Source organism: Sturnira hondurensis, unplaced genomic scaffold (genome assembly GCF_014824575.4).
Source record: "Sturnira hondurensis isolate 20B ecotype Veracruz unplaced genomic scaffold, ASM1482457v3 Scaffold0007208, whole genome shotgun sequence".
NCBI classification, from domain to species: domain Eukaryota; kingdom Metazoa; phylum Chordata; class Mammalia; order Chiroptera; family Phyllostomidae; genus Sturnira; species Sturnira hondurensis.
In genome coordinates, this window is record NW_028079839.1 from 903,597 (window position 1) to 917,688 (window position 14,092).

A 14,092-nucleotide genomic window follows, 5' to 3' on the forward strand; every position below is an offset into this window, starting at 1 on the left:
CATCAACAACATAAAATGGAGATGTATATTGCTCTTACAACTGATAAACATTTATTAGGAAAACTTCGCCATGATACACCCTTAAGGAGGTCCAGAAAGGACCAGAGAGAGGTTTAAAGTTTATGAAAATAATTGGCAGAAACAATTTGTTGAGGCCCTAAGTTGTGTCGGGTTGACCAGTTGGCCGTTGGGCATCATTCCCAAGAAGAAAAGGTGGTCATTAACCTGTCATTAAAATGGAGTGACTATATGCTGGTGGAATAGACCGGAGCATATGAAAAGACTGAGGAGGTGGAGGACCCAGGAGGTAGGAGGACCAAACAGGCTATTCTCACAAAGACCCCGGTACCTGAAGTGATGGCAGGACCTGGGGTGGGGAGGCCACCTGGGGGTCCATTCTAGGAGGAAGGGAGATTATTGCAAGAAAGGCACAGTGAAGGGCAGGGCCTTGGGGGAGCTGGGGTTCTCGCAGACAATCGGGAAAGAAACATCCGGGCTTAGGATGGGGAGAGGGAAGACCCCCCACCTGAGAGACTCAAGAGGAAGTCAGGTCCTGAGGAAGGGCCGGGACTCAGTCACTCGGTCAAGGCCAGGGCAGGAAAGCAGTGCTCAAGGAAGGGGCCACACTAGCACAGGGGTTTGCTACTCCCTAGTCCCTCTCCGAAGGAAGAGGGACTCAGCATATGTGTGCACACACAGGCACACACACTCACACAAACGTATGCATGCTCATCACCATCCCCTTCCCCCGACCGGGCAGCCTGCAATTGTCACTAAATTCAAGTCGTCAGCAGCATGCTCACCTTTACGATTTCACTGTTTCAGTCTCGTGTCTCTGAGTGCGGTTTCAGCTGCACACTGAAGACTTCTCCCTCAAGCATATGCTTCCATAAAAATAACTTCTGCTCACCAGCCAAACCTCAAGTGAGAGGACAGGGAGGATGGGTTTCCTGAAAGTGCACCAGCCACGAGCCAGCCAGCACCGGGCTCGCGTTCTCCACCCAGAGACAAGACAGGAAGAAGGTGGCGCTGTAGATGCCAACCTAGAGGATGCACGACAGGGAAGAACGGACATCGACCCAAGTGCGCTCTAAACCAGCTCTCCCGAGCCCATCCCCTCGCCAGTCCCTCTTGGGATCTTGGTGCTCGCTGTTCCCTCTGCTTGCGATGCTCTTCCCAAGCATCCAGCACCAGTGCCTTCTTGTGGTTCAAGGACCAGCGTGGAGGTCACCCCCTTGGGAAAGCCATCCTGATCACCCAGTCAGTCACTCCCCATCGTACAGTGCTTCTTGGTTCTCTGACATTTGTAAACTTGAGACGCTCTTCTCTGCGAGTGCAGAGACCCTGTCTGTCTAGATGCCCAGCTAGATGGGTACAGCTAGATGCCCAGCTCCGTCGAGCACAGAGCAGGTCCCGGTCACTGGAGGGTGACTCTTAAGGGAGGTGCAGAAAAGTTGGGGAACTCAAAGGGTCAGCCTCCTAAATGTTCATTAAAGAAGCTGGAGGGCTCAGGGTGTGTCCCTTCCCTTCCACGGGTCTGGGCGGCGTCAGCTGTGAAAGAAGGGTGAGCAGGACAGGAAATTGGACCGAATGATACGTGAGACCCTTGCAACCTCTGCATCATGGGTTAACGGTCAACTGTCCAATCTACTCGTGCCTATTCTTCTTTCATCCATTTGTCGTCCATCCATCCATCCGTTTGTCCATCCAATGTTTTCCATGGGCTAGTCCTAGGGATATAACCTTGAATAGGTTAAATAGGGCACATTTAATGTCCTAAAGAGATAAATAACCTCCCAGTGACAGAGATGTAATGGGGGTGATTCCTGCACTGATCAGCTAAGTGCCAGAGGAAACCCCTGGGCCTCTGGCTGGGCTGCTGTGGAGATGAGGGCGTGGCCCTGCATGGAGAAACAGGGCTAATACCCCACAGATGCTGCAAAGTGATGGAAAATGTGTGTTAGCTGTATCCAGGGCACCCCGTCAAGAAACCCAGAGTCACCGTCCAAGTCCCAACACAGAACGAGGACAAGAGAGGCTCATTCCTGAAATCACTGTGTGGGTCACCTGTCCCTCATCTTTGCCGTGGAAGCACTGGGAAGTGACTATAAACTCCTGGGAAGAGTGATTCTAATCTCTGCTAAGTTCCATCAGTAATCCTTAGCTAAAGAGCTCAGCATAAGTGTGCACACACAGGCACACACACTCACACACATGTATGCATGCTCTCACACACACAGGTGCCCCGGGCCCACCCTCCAAGCACTGATATGGGATTGGAGTAGGTGTATATCTTTCTAAAAGCTCCATGGGGGTCTTGACACAGCACCTGGATTTATAGCCAATGAGATTCCTGCAAAGTTTACTTCTTATTGCACTTGGAGAGGTTCATTCGATGTCAACAGTAACCACATGGAACGTAACCAGGAGGATCTTAACAGATGAACTTTCCCGAGCATTGAGAACATTGCACCCGTCAAACCCTTCTATCTACCACATCGTAACTCCAAGGGTACCTGGAAACCAAGCACTTGAAAAGCTTGTCTGGGAGGACAGCCTCGCCCCCGGGATGCACCCCCAGCCCTGGCAGAACGGCCCACTCTCCCATCTCCGGAGATGGGCCCTGCAGCCCCACACAATCCCTCCAAATCTTTGGCAGGCAGAATTCTTTAAAAACAACTTCATAACGTCCCCTGGGGTAACCGCCACAGCCCCTTATTTATGGGCTTGGCCAGATCAGATAAAATGTCATTCTCTGAATTGGTTCTTAATTTAATTGTTCCCTGGATAAGTGCTGGCCTTGCTGCAGGGGCCAGGACCAGAAAGGAGCTGGCGCCACGAGTTGCGGTGTTTGTGGACGTGGGAGCTCTAGAGCCTCCGTCAGGTCAACACGCGTTGGGGCGGTGGGCTCAGCCGGGCCTTCACCTCCTGTGCAGCCAACCAGCCTTCAGTCACCGCCCAAGCCAGTCGGGAGGAGGACCCGGTTTTACTAAGAGCTTCTCGGGGATAATGTGCAGGGTGACTGCACTGACCCCGAAAACCCGAATTTGAGCCCAACTCCCTGTGGCTTCTCTGGGCCTCAGTTTCCCCATCTGTGAAGTGGGGTTGGCCTGTGTTTCCCTGAAGCTCTACAATTCAGCCAATTCTGTGGGAGATCAGAACCCCATCTGAGAATCAAGCTTCCTCTAGGACCAGAGAAAAAGCATGTCAAAAATAAATCAATCTTATGAGTAAGAGCAAGGAAAACATATTTCATAAAATATAACCTCAGAAATGGATACGTGTCCACACAAAAGCTTGCAGCTCTATCCATCGGAGCTGAAAGACAGAGACAATGCAAATGTCTCTCAACAGGCAGCCGGGGAAACCAAATGTGGCCTAGCCATACAGAACATTACTGTTGGGCCATAAAAAGGAATGAAGGACTGACACGTATGACAACATGGATGCACTGTGAAAACACACTAAGTGAAGAAGCCAGTCCCCAGAAAAGTACCTCTTAGATGATTTTGTTCAGATGAAATCCGGAAGAGAGAAACAGAAAAGAAAGCAGATTTCCCATTGCCTAGGGTTGGAGGCACGGGGTGGGGAGTGAGGAGGTGGGAGGGGCCAAGAGCTACAGGAAACAGGCTTTCTTTCTGATCTGATGACACGTTCTAAGGTTGAATGCCGTACTGGTTGTACACATCTGGGCATATGCAAACCACCACTGAACTACATCCTTTCGGTGGGCGAACTGTATGGTATGTGGCTTAATCTCAATAAAGCTGTTCTTAAAAGAAATAAGCAAAATGGGCAAAAGGTCTGTTCCCCGATTTTAAAAAACAAATCTGATGAGAACTTAGTAAACCACACACACACACACGCGCAAGCGCGCGCGCGCACACACACACACACACACATATCCCCCTACACAGTTCTGTGGCTTCCTAACAGGCCCGAAGGCACGCAGCCGACTTTCGGTGGGCAAATCTCCTTCCATAAACCAAGAAAAACTGCTGACTCAGAAGTAGGCAGGACTGCATTTTTCTATTGATCTGTTTCCATTTTAACAGCCAAAAGCAAATTTATTTTATACCACCCAAAGGGCAACCAAGGTCTCTTCTACCTTTTAATACACCATTTTTATTCCCTGAGTCAAACAGGATCCCATTCAAAGGATCTGTGGATTTCCAACCATCACCTGCCAGCAGACAATTGGGAGGGGGCTGGAAGATACCTCGGATGAGGGGGTCCCATTTGCTAAGCTCCCACTCTCCTTCTGCACGTCTTTCCACATCTCATTTCTCACAGAAACTGCTACAGCGTGGGCATAAATACTCTTCAGAGTTAGGATGACAGAAATGGCGAGCTGATTCCTCCCTTCGTCTTCTCCTTTTTTCCTGCTGGTAACTTCCTTAGGCAAGTTCAGCATCTCCTAAAAGTAGCTATTTCCTCTGACTTTCAAAACAGTGCACTTGGATGGGGCCTTTCTGGAACATACCATCCTCAGTAAGAACCGTGACAGAGAATCAGAAGGGTCACATCATCATCGTGGGTCAGGCCAACAACGACCACAGAAGTGGCAGCCAGGAGTTTGCCTCGGTTCAAGAACACCCTGTCACACAGGAAGAGGGTCCTTCCTCAGCAAGAGTGCACCATTTCTGAGCCATTTCCGAGCCCAGCCAATGTGTCTTACAGGCACAGAATGTTCCCTGACGGACCAAAGGAAGTACCCGACAGGGGAAGTTCCATGCTAAACACTTGGATGACCTATCGGGGCAACGTGGGGGCCAGAGCCCAGCTGCCCACTCCTCTCCCCTTGAACCACGCCCCGCTCACGCCCTCTCCAGAGTGGAGCTCAGCATCCTGGGGCCCCAGGAAAGCAAAGACTCCCAAGAAGATATATGCCTAACATCATACAGCCAGGACGCCATGCCCTTTGCAAGATGGAGAGGGAGAAGGCATAACTGGGATGGAGGGAGAAGGTAGAGGACCCCTGTACCTCCGCTAGTCTCCATCCTGAGGCAGCGATGTGCAGTGGGGAGGAGAGAACCTGGTGCCCAGGCTGGCTGGGGAAAGAGAAGTCCCGGGTGCCAGCCAGCCAGGGGCCGCAGCTGGGGACTGGGGCTCTGCCAGGACCCTACCTGCTCCCTTGTCCCACTTGCCCTTCACCTGTGATGATAGAAAGGTTGCCAGGTGGGAGCCAGGTGAATGAGGAGAGGCTGGCTTATCAACCAGGTTGGCCCTCTCAGACGGAGCATTTGCTGAGACTCGGGAGAGGGTTTCCTTAGCGAGCAGCCTCGGGGTTTTGAGAACTCCCCCTGTGCACACACACATGTGCACACGCACACTCCACGCCAGGAACAGAGGCCTGGCCTCGCTCCACGGCAGCCCCAGTCTCTCACTCCAGAGCAGAGCCGGCAGCCAGATGAGGGGTGATATTCTGCCGCCCACGTCCGAGCTGTTCTTCTCAGGCAAAATGGAAAACGAAGCTGCTCCCAACACTCTGACGAAGGAAGACAACCCACCAAGCCCTCGGAGTTCACCCGTGAACCAGAAGCAAGAACTTCCCGCGCCCCACGCCAGGCCACACAGAAAGGATGCCTTCCTCCATTCTTCTCAACATCCTCCTAGAGTGACGGCACTTCTGAAATTCAGCATCTGCTTACGTGACGCAGAGATGAGTCAGCAGGAGCCAAGCCCCCACCTGGAGGCCCAGGAAACCGAGGACAGAGGAGCCAGACGGTCTCCCACAATCCCCAGGGACCTGGAGGGAAACTCCGCTTCCTGGGCCTGGCTGCACAATGAGAGTGCATGCTGGGAAAGACAACCTTTTGGCCCAGATGCCCCAGGGCAACCCGGCTTTCCTGAGATCCCCTCTGTGCACAAAGCCAACCCGGTTCTCTGGATGCATTTGGAAGACTCCGGACATAAACAGGTTCACAGATCAGAGCAGGTGATCATCTGTAGACCAACAGTCTGACTTTTGGCTTGGAAATTACACTCCCTATAAATACATGCCAGGGCATACTTTATGTTCTTAAATGCAAATATTTATATTCCAAACAAAGACACAAGGGACTTCAGGACAAGCTTTTTCTACCCAACGTAACAAACACTTGAGGGCCCCACATTCTTGCCTGAGTAGATGTGGCTCCTGCTTGTGTTTCTGAAACACCAGCCAAGTTTCCGTACTGTTTCTTCCCAAGACTCCCAAGACACAAAATCCCGCGGTTCCTACCTTTTAACAGCCCCAAAGCTAATGCCAGGAAATCCAAGGTTGCTCCATTATGCGCTTGACTTCTCCTGAAATTCAGTGACAAGTGTTAACTCTCCAATGCCATGCTACCAAGTGGGGGACCCTCTTCTGTGGTCTGGGCACACATGCAGAAGCCCACAGGAGGTCTGAAACACCCTTTCTCCAGGAGAAGTGGGCTTCTGAAGGAACTGGGTTAACTGGATGCATTAAATGAACCAATGGAAGACCCCCTTGCCCAGGGGTAGGCCCAGCTGTGGGTGGGCCCCCAGACACCCTCTGCCCCCTTGAGAGACTCAAAGGTAACACTTGGCTGAGGGGAGGGAGACATGTTGGGAGAGGCAGTAAGAGTTATTGGCAAAGGATTCCCGCAGGTGGTGATGGGGAGGTGGGACACAGGGCCCACACAGGTCCAGGCCCTATGAGAAAACCAAGAGGAGGTGGAAAAGGTTGTCCAGGCCTAGGCCAGCTCCTGCTGAGGCAGCCTTAAAGTCGGAAGTAGCCGTGAAGCCGGTGGCTAATCCTTATCTCAGTTTGGCCAATCACTCCCACTCTCTGCAGATAAGAACACTCAGTTGATAAGCCTCATTGTCTTGTCTAAGCGCAATGCCTCGCTGTCTCCATCCACTGCATCCTTCAAGGTGCTGTCAGCACCCAGCCCCCAGGGGCCAGGCCCTGGGCTCAGACTTAGTCCCCAGACTGGGGGAGGGGGGGCGGCGGCGGCGAGCTTTTCCCTCCCTCTCCTGGGGTCTGCACCTGGTGGGGTCGGCACCATCCCAGGAGCGTGGAAGGAGGACCTGGACATTGCAGAGTCAGCCTTTGGCCTGCAGGCTACCTGCAGAGGAGGGGTGGCCCCAGGACAGGCTTCAGCCTTCGCATTCTGCCTGCAACCAACCAGCACAGGTCAGCCAGCCCAACTGCCTGATTCCCAGTTTAGGATGACTGGGCCCACTCACCGGCCTGTTCAACCACATTCCCCAGCATCAGCTTCAGTGGGGAGCAAACATCACCTTCTTATCCCCACCCATCCTCCGCCTGCCCTCTCTCTCCGTAGGTTCAGAACTCAGCCAGGAAAGAGGGGTTCAATTTGAGGCGCTCCTTTGAACCCTAAATTGTACTCTTTCTAACACTCAAACCACACGACAAGGTAGAAATTACTAACCACCTTTTACAGATAAGGAAACTGAGGCACAAGGAGATTAGGCACCAAGCATCAGGCTGACAGGCAACGCGAAGGGGCTGCTGCCCTTACCCTCCTTTAGCCTGAGCGCCTCAGCAGGCGTCAGGAAGGGCAGCACCACAGACCCCTTCCGAAGAGGGGAGAGGCCCGAGTACACCTTCGAAGACCTCTCTGACCCCAAAATGCAGGTTCCGACAGCCTAGCAAAGATGCCCGGAGCCCAGGCCCTGGGGGCAGCAGAGCAGGACAGAACTTTCTGGAGATCCAGGGCTGCCCGGGAGGGATGGAGCCAGCACCCCTCAAGGCCTTTCCCCCCTCTCGGAGGCCACACCACCATCTTCATGACCACGGGGAGCAAAACGGAGCAGCGGGCATCTATTCCATTTCAGGAGAAAATGTGAAACCGCCAGTTCCAGCATATTGTATGAAGAAATAATTGTGCCTGGCCTGCATCTCATTATTTGCCCTTGCTGGGGTATTTTCCAGGCACCAGGGTGACGAGGCTGCCTGTTCCAATATTTTCACCACAAACACAATTCTGGACAGCGGCCAAGTTTCCATTATAACGACACCTCTGCTTTTGAGGAGCTGCCAGCCCTGCTTCCTTCCTGGACCGGGATGAGTTCTAGAAACCTAAAATAGGTGTCAGGAACAGCCTGCCCGACGAGCAGCCCCGCCCCACCCCCACCCCCACCCCCACTGCCACGCCTGTGCGGGGCTCTCTGAAGCTCCCAGTGTGGCTCACTATGTGACATCCAGACGCTACCCCAACACGTTTCCAGCGAGAGCTGCGGGGGCGGCCCTCTGCCTAACTGCATCAAGTGGGAACTCAGCTGAACAGGTCCCCGGCCTGTCGGCGAGGCCAGCTGAGAGGGTGTCACAGCGCAGCTGTGTACCCAGCCCCTCCGGGCACAGATGAAGAAACTGCCCAGAGATGTGAGGCAACAAGCCCAAGAACCCACTAGAACCCAAGGTGTCCCGAGGCTCCCAGCCTTAGGGGGGTCTCAGAGAAGGCTTTGAGGTAGAATACGCTGTAAGTCATGCCGTTTCCCCCACATAAGCACATCTACATAAACACCGCATGGGCAATTTCAGGGGGTCCGGAGAGATAACCCCTGGTCAGAAGCGTTACCGAACACCCCCAGAGCCAATGTTTACTGAGCACTTACTGTGTGCCAGGCACGGCTCCAAGCATGTGGCAGGTGTTCACTCACCCCAGGACCCCAGCTCTGTGGCCAGGGAGTGAAGTCCTCCGGGGCCCAGGCCCAAGGCCTCCTGTCAGCAGCACTGCCAGCTCTGCCTTGTCCCGGCTCCACCTCACCCACGCACCTGAGGGCTGCCTCCGGCTACCTGCCACGGGCCCCACGCACCTGGCCTCCAGGCCTGCTCCTGGGGCAGCGAGAGTCCATGATGCTTCTCGCCACCACTGCCGAGGCTGCTGCCACCGAGTTTCCTCCACAGCCCTTTTGAGGCCAGCTCAGACTGAAAACCTGCCTGCTGCTGCCCCTTCCCCCAGCTTCTGCTGGCTGGGTCGCACCTGCCTTCCCCTCCCCCACCCCATTTCTCTCCTGCCTCCAGCTCACCCCTGCCTCTTCCCTCCCACGCCTCCCTCTGAGGGCGAAAACTCGGTCTGTGTGATCTCAAAGGGCCTCCCCGGCTCTAAACAAGACAAAGGGGGACACCTGTCTGAGCGGCCTGGCTCAGGGCCAGCTGGGAGCCAGCAGGAACCCAGCAAAAGACAGCTGTTGTGACTGAATGTCTTCCTCCCCAACCCCCGTACTTAAAAAAAAATCCTGTATTAGCCCAAGTCAACACCAAACCTCCACTTTTCTTCCTGGATGTCCAGGCTGGATACAGTGGGCAGGTAACTGCCGCGTTTATGCTGCATTTCGTGCTGTGAAAACACAGGTGTGCACATAAATCATCCTGTGCCCGTGTTTTATTTAAGGGAGGAGCGTCTCCGGAAGAAAAGCAGACCCCAGCTCTGCAGGACAAGGAACCAATGCCTTGTGAATCCAAATGCTCTCTCTCTCAGCACCTTGAGCTCAGTACGAACGCAAGCTCTCGACTCAGAGCACAGAACACAGCTGCCCACGGGAGTCAGCCAACGACACCCCCACTCCGGGCCGAGAGGGCAGACAGGGTGGGAGACGGCCACCAGCGACTGAAAGCGTACCTTCTGATTCCCGTGCTCTCTAAGGGCGCCCGCTGACCCACTGCCCAGAGGGGACACTCCCATGCCAGCAGCTACTTTTAAAGACGTTTCTGCCTTTAGTATTTAAGGAGACTCCTCTGTCGTACAAATGGGCTCCACAGGGCACCTGTGAAACTCTGGGCCTGAGGAGGCACGGGGGAGGGACAGGGTCTGGAGGTGTGGGCAGGAAAAGCAGAGTGCCAACCTGTTTGTTGGTCTCCGAGGCCCGGCCCAGCCTGGTGGGCTGAAGGAGCAGGCCGAGGATGGGGCGGGGGGCGGGGTGGGGAGACCTGGACTGATTACCCACTGTACCACTGTGTGAACTTGGGGGCAGCACCCCACTGCTGCGGGCCTCAGTTTCCACATCTGTTAAAGGAGACAAGTACCCCACAACCCAGCCCTCCCCGGCATGCCCCCTCCTTGCCTCAGTGTCCTTCCCAGCTCAGGCCACTCACAGTTCATTCATCGGCCTGGCATGGGCATTTCCCTCTGTCCCCAAAGGCTGAGACGGTGTCTGTCTGATCCCCAGACTCTCAACTAAGGGATCTACTTAGTAAATGAAATTATCTGAAGAGCTTTATGCAGAGTGTCACTTTCCACACGACAGGGATTCATCCAATAGCTCTTGAGCGAATACATGACCCACAAGACTGTGAGGGAGGCTGGCACACAGCCAAAGGCACGATGCATTCCAGTCAATTCCTCATCCCTCAGCCCTTGGGGGGTGTGGCCCCTGTGTCCCACCATGTGTCACTTCTCTCTGACAGCAGGACACGGTTCCCAGGACACACACACAGCCAGATGTCAAGCCCCACCAGTACACTCACCTAGCTCTCCACTCCACTTCGAGAATCTGAGCCCACACTTAAAGACACAGGCTTGGGAATTCCCGTGAAAATTGACAAGACCGTTCAAGTCTGTTTTCTTCCCCAGCCGGCTGGAGCCGAGTCAAAGCTGCCTTCTACAGATGGGCCATGGGCTCCCCTGTTCAGGGTGGCCCCAGTCTCCCCTCCCCATCCCCCTGCACTAGTGAGGGCAACAGCCAGGCAGGCCCTAGCTGACCACCATCCAGTCGCAAAGCAGCTCTGACCCAAAGCTTCTGGGAGTGCAGGCAGGCTCAAAGGGCCTGGGGCTCCTGGGCTTTCTTCCCTGCTGCTCTCCAAACACCAAATAAGCATAGCTCCCTCCCCAGCCTTGCCTGCCTGCAAACAGCCCCTCTTCTGGGAGCACAGGTTCCTCTTCCCTCTGTCAGGCATTCGGGGAACCAAGCGCCTGGCCTCTCTGGCCAGATGAGCAGCATCACAGGATGACAAGGCCGCAGAGACCGCAGCCGTCCCCGTCCCCGCAGCCACAGTCACAGGGCTGGGGTCCTTGGCCCACACGCTGGGTCGGGAACCACAAGCTCTAATGGTCAATCAGAAGCAGAGTACCTGTGTGCTGATGGGCCCCCTGTGGGCAGACTTACCTCCAGGAGGACTCCAAGATCCTGGATGAAGGAACCCTGCCCGCTGCCCCCCAACACACACACACACACACACACACCAGCTCAAAGCCCGAAGAGAAGAGGCATGAAGATGTGGAATTCCCTTGAGAAGGCCCTAGAGGTAAACCTCCCCCATCTCGGAGGGAAGATCTGACCGGAAGCCCCACTTCTGCTCCACAAGGCACTGAGAGGGACACTACCGCGCTGCCTCGGTTTCCCCACCCAGGAGGAGGCGAGAAGAATTCTCCTGCCAATATTTCTGGATAATTAGAAAAACTCATTGAAAAAAAGATCTGCCTAATTTAAGAAGCATTTTTATTCCCATACTACCTTAAAATCATCTCTAATCTGTACTGTGTGTCAACCCAGACACCCTGATTCAACAGTTTGTAAAATTAGTAAGTGTCATGTTCTGGGAGAGGAGGCTTCCGGATTTTGCCAGGTGGCGGGGTGGGGGCCGAGCAGGAAAGCTGGGGACGGAGCATGGTGTGTGAGGGTCCGAGAGAAACTCTGGCAGATCTCGGGGCCTCGGGTTCCTCCGGGCCCCTCAGGGGTGCAGGTGCCCGCAACCCACCTTCCCGCTCCACCCCCAGTGGCTGTCCTCCCGGGAACAGCAGCTGGCGAGCAGCGGGCTGCACACGGAGGGAGACGAGGGTCCAGAGCGAGCCCCTCTGCGCAGCCTCACAGGACACGGTGTCACATCCCCTCTCGGGGCGTCCCAGGGCTTCCTGAAGATACAACTTAATTCCCTAAAACTCCGTGCCACGAACTCACCCAACGTGAATCAGGCGAAGGGCCCCGGGACGGGAAGGCGGGAGCCCAGCGAACGGTCTCAGCCCCAGCCTTGACCTCTCTCTCGAGAATCCCATACACGCGGCACGGACATCCAGCCGCCAGCAGCCGGCAAGCGAGCCCCATCCTTCAGTGTCGACACTAGCCACTCCAACCTCGCGGGCCGATCCGGGCAGCGGGGCGGAGGGGCAACTGGGCACCAGGACCACCACGGGGCGGTCCGGCAGCCGCTGGGGGACCCAGGGGGCCCGAGTCCTAAACACACAAGCACAGGGACGCACGGACGCCGGCCAATCGTGTTCGCCCGGAGGAGTCGGAAGGCGCTTCCACAGCTCTTCATTCATCCCCCCAAGGCCAGGTTCCCGTGCACGGGCACCTCCGTCCCGAGATCCCAGGGAGCACTCAGTGGGCCCCAAGGGGGCCAAGTGCGCCACGACCCACCGCCCCTCCTCCCATGGCCACTGCGTCCTCTCCACCCTACACACAACCGCACAGACTCGCGCTCCATCACGATCGCCCGCGTCGCCCCCAAGCAGGGGCCGCTGCCACCCCGGCTGCCCACAGCTTCTGCTCCCCGCCCGCCCGCCACGCCACTCAGACCTGCCGCTCTCCGCTCGCCGCGCTCAGGCCGTTCAGGGACGCCGCGCCGCTGCGAGGAAGCGCCAGCAACTCCCGAGTCTCGCTGCTTCCAGAACCTCGGCCCGGAGAAAAGAGGCGGCAGGGGGCGGAGGGCGGAGAGGAAAGGGGAGGGAGTGGGGAGCAAAAGTTCAGGCTGCTCTGGGCCCGACCGCGCCCCCGGCTCCTCCTAGGCCCGCCCCCGCGGTCCCCACCTCCGGAACCTGGTTCCACAGGCTTCAGCGCCCGGGACACCCCGTCCCTAAACGCACCCCCACCCCGTACGCCTCCTCCGCGGAGAGCAGTTGCGACAGAGCAGTCGCGAGACTGGAGCCGGGGATCGGGAGGTGGCTCCGAGCCAGAGTCGGGGAGAGAGGGACGGATGCCCACCTACCCGCCTCGGCTGGCGCCTGGAAACTTCCCCGAAGTGTGCGAGGAATCGGAGCGCTTGGCTGGGGAATTCCAGCCCTCCCCCCCACTGCCCCCAACCCCCAACGAGCCTACCAGTGCTCACTGAGTGAAAGCACTGGCCTGTCTGTCCGTCCGCCCTCTGCCTGCAGCTCCCAAAGCGAGTGGCGCGGGGGCGCCCACTCCTGGGACCGTTTTTCTGGTCAGCCGACCTCGTGTGCCCCTCGGCGTGCGCCCCCCGCAGGCCTCCGGCTCTACGCAGCGCCACCACCCCGTCGTCAGGTCCCCAGTCCCCAAGCTCCAGCTGCATTCTCTGGAGCCAGGGAGGGGGTGTGCGAGCCCCCGCTCCACCGGCGGCCAGCCTTTCCCCGTGGGTCCTCTGTGAGCGGAGCTCCCGTAACACCGCAGGACCGGTGGCGAGGGGACGCTACCCGCTGGGGACGGCGGTAGCCTTGTGAACACCGAGCCCAAACCTGCCTCGGCTCGGCGGGCTCGCAAGTTCATTGTCTGCCGGGGCCGCCGCTGCCGTCACCACCATTGCGTGGGGAGCGCCGCAGGGAGTGAGGCTGCCGCGCAGCCTCTGCTGGCCGGGACTCCCTTCGCCCAGCCCCGGCCGCCGCCGGCGGCACTGCCGGGAAGGAACGTGGAGGGGCGCTGGAGCCCAGAGCCAAACACCCACCCGCCGCTCCTCTCCGCCCCCATCCCCGCTCCTGGCGACCAACTTGTACCTGAGACACCCGAGCCCAGTCCGGAGCCTCTGCGGCTCCGGCTCCGCGGGAGCGCGCCCAGCCCTGCACCTCCAGCCCGCAACTAGGGCGCGTCAACCTGACTCCCCGAGCGCAGGGAGGAAAAGTTTGGGAGTGACGTGCAGATGGCGAATGAAACATCCGAAGAGAACCCTCCCCCCGCCCCATGTCGCGTGGACACACAGCAGCTCGAGTCTGGAATGTGAGATTAAGGCGTGTGCGCCGAGCGGTGGGTTTGGTCCCTGCCCTCTCCCCTTCCAAGTAAACACGGCCAGGGTGATGCGGCGATTTTCAAAGAGAAAGCAAACCGAGTCCCCTAAAGTCTGCCAGTGACACCCTACCAAAGACATCGTTGACGAACTGGGCGGTCTGGTGCCAGCCCATACATTGATATTCAAGGCCACGGCACTGGTGTGTTATGCGCCCTCTGTTGTATT

General features: G+C 56.7%; 1 protein-coding gene across 2 annotated transcripts in view; it reads right to left on the minus strand.

The window, feature by feature from the left end:
• The window catches only part of CHST15 (carbohydrate sulfotransferase 15), a 68,768-nt gene extending 54,937 nt beyond the window's left edge, over positions 1 to 13,831 (minus strand). The window contains exon 1 of one of the 2 annotated variants that reach the window (XM_037051144.1): positions 13,638 to 13,831. The gene's annotated coding sequence lies outside the window, so the exon portion shown is untranslated. Of the gene's footprint in view, positions 1 to 12,486; positions 12,614 to 13,637 lie in introns of those variants that run through there. The other variant, XM_037051146.1, reaches the window with a different exon arrangement.
• Between the last annotated feature and the right edge of the window lie 261 nt (positions 13,832 to 14,092).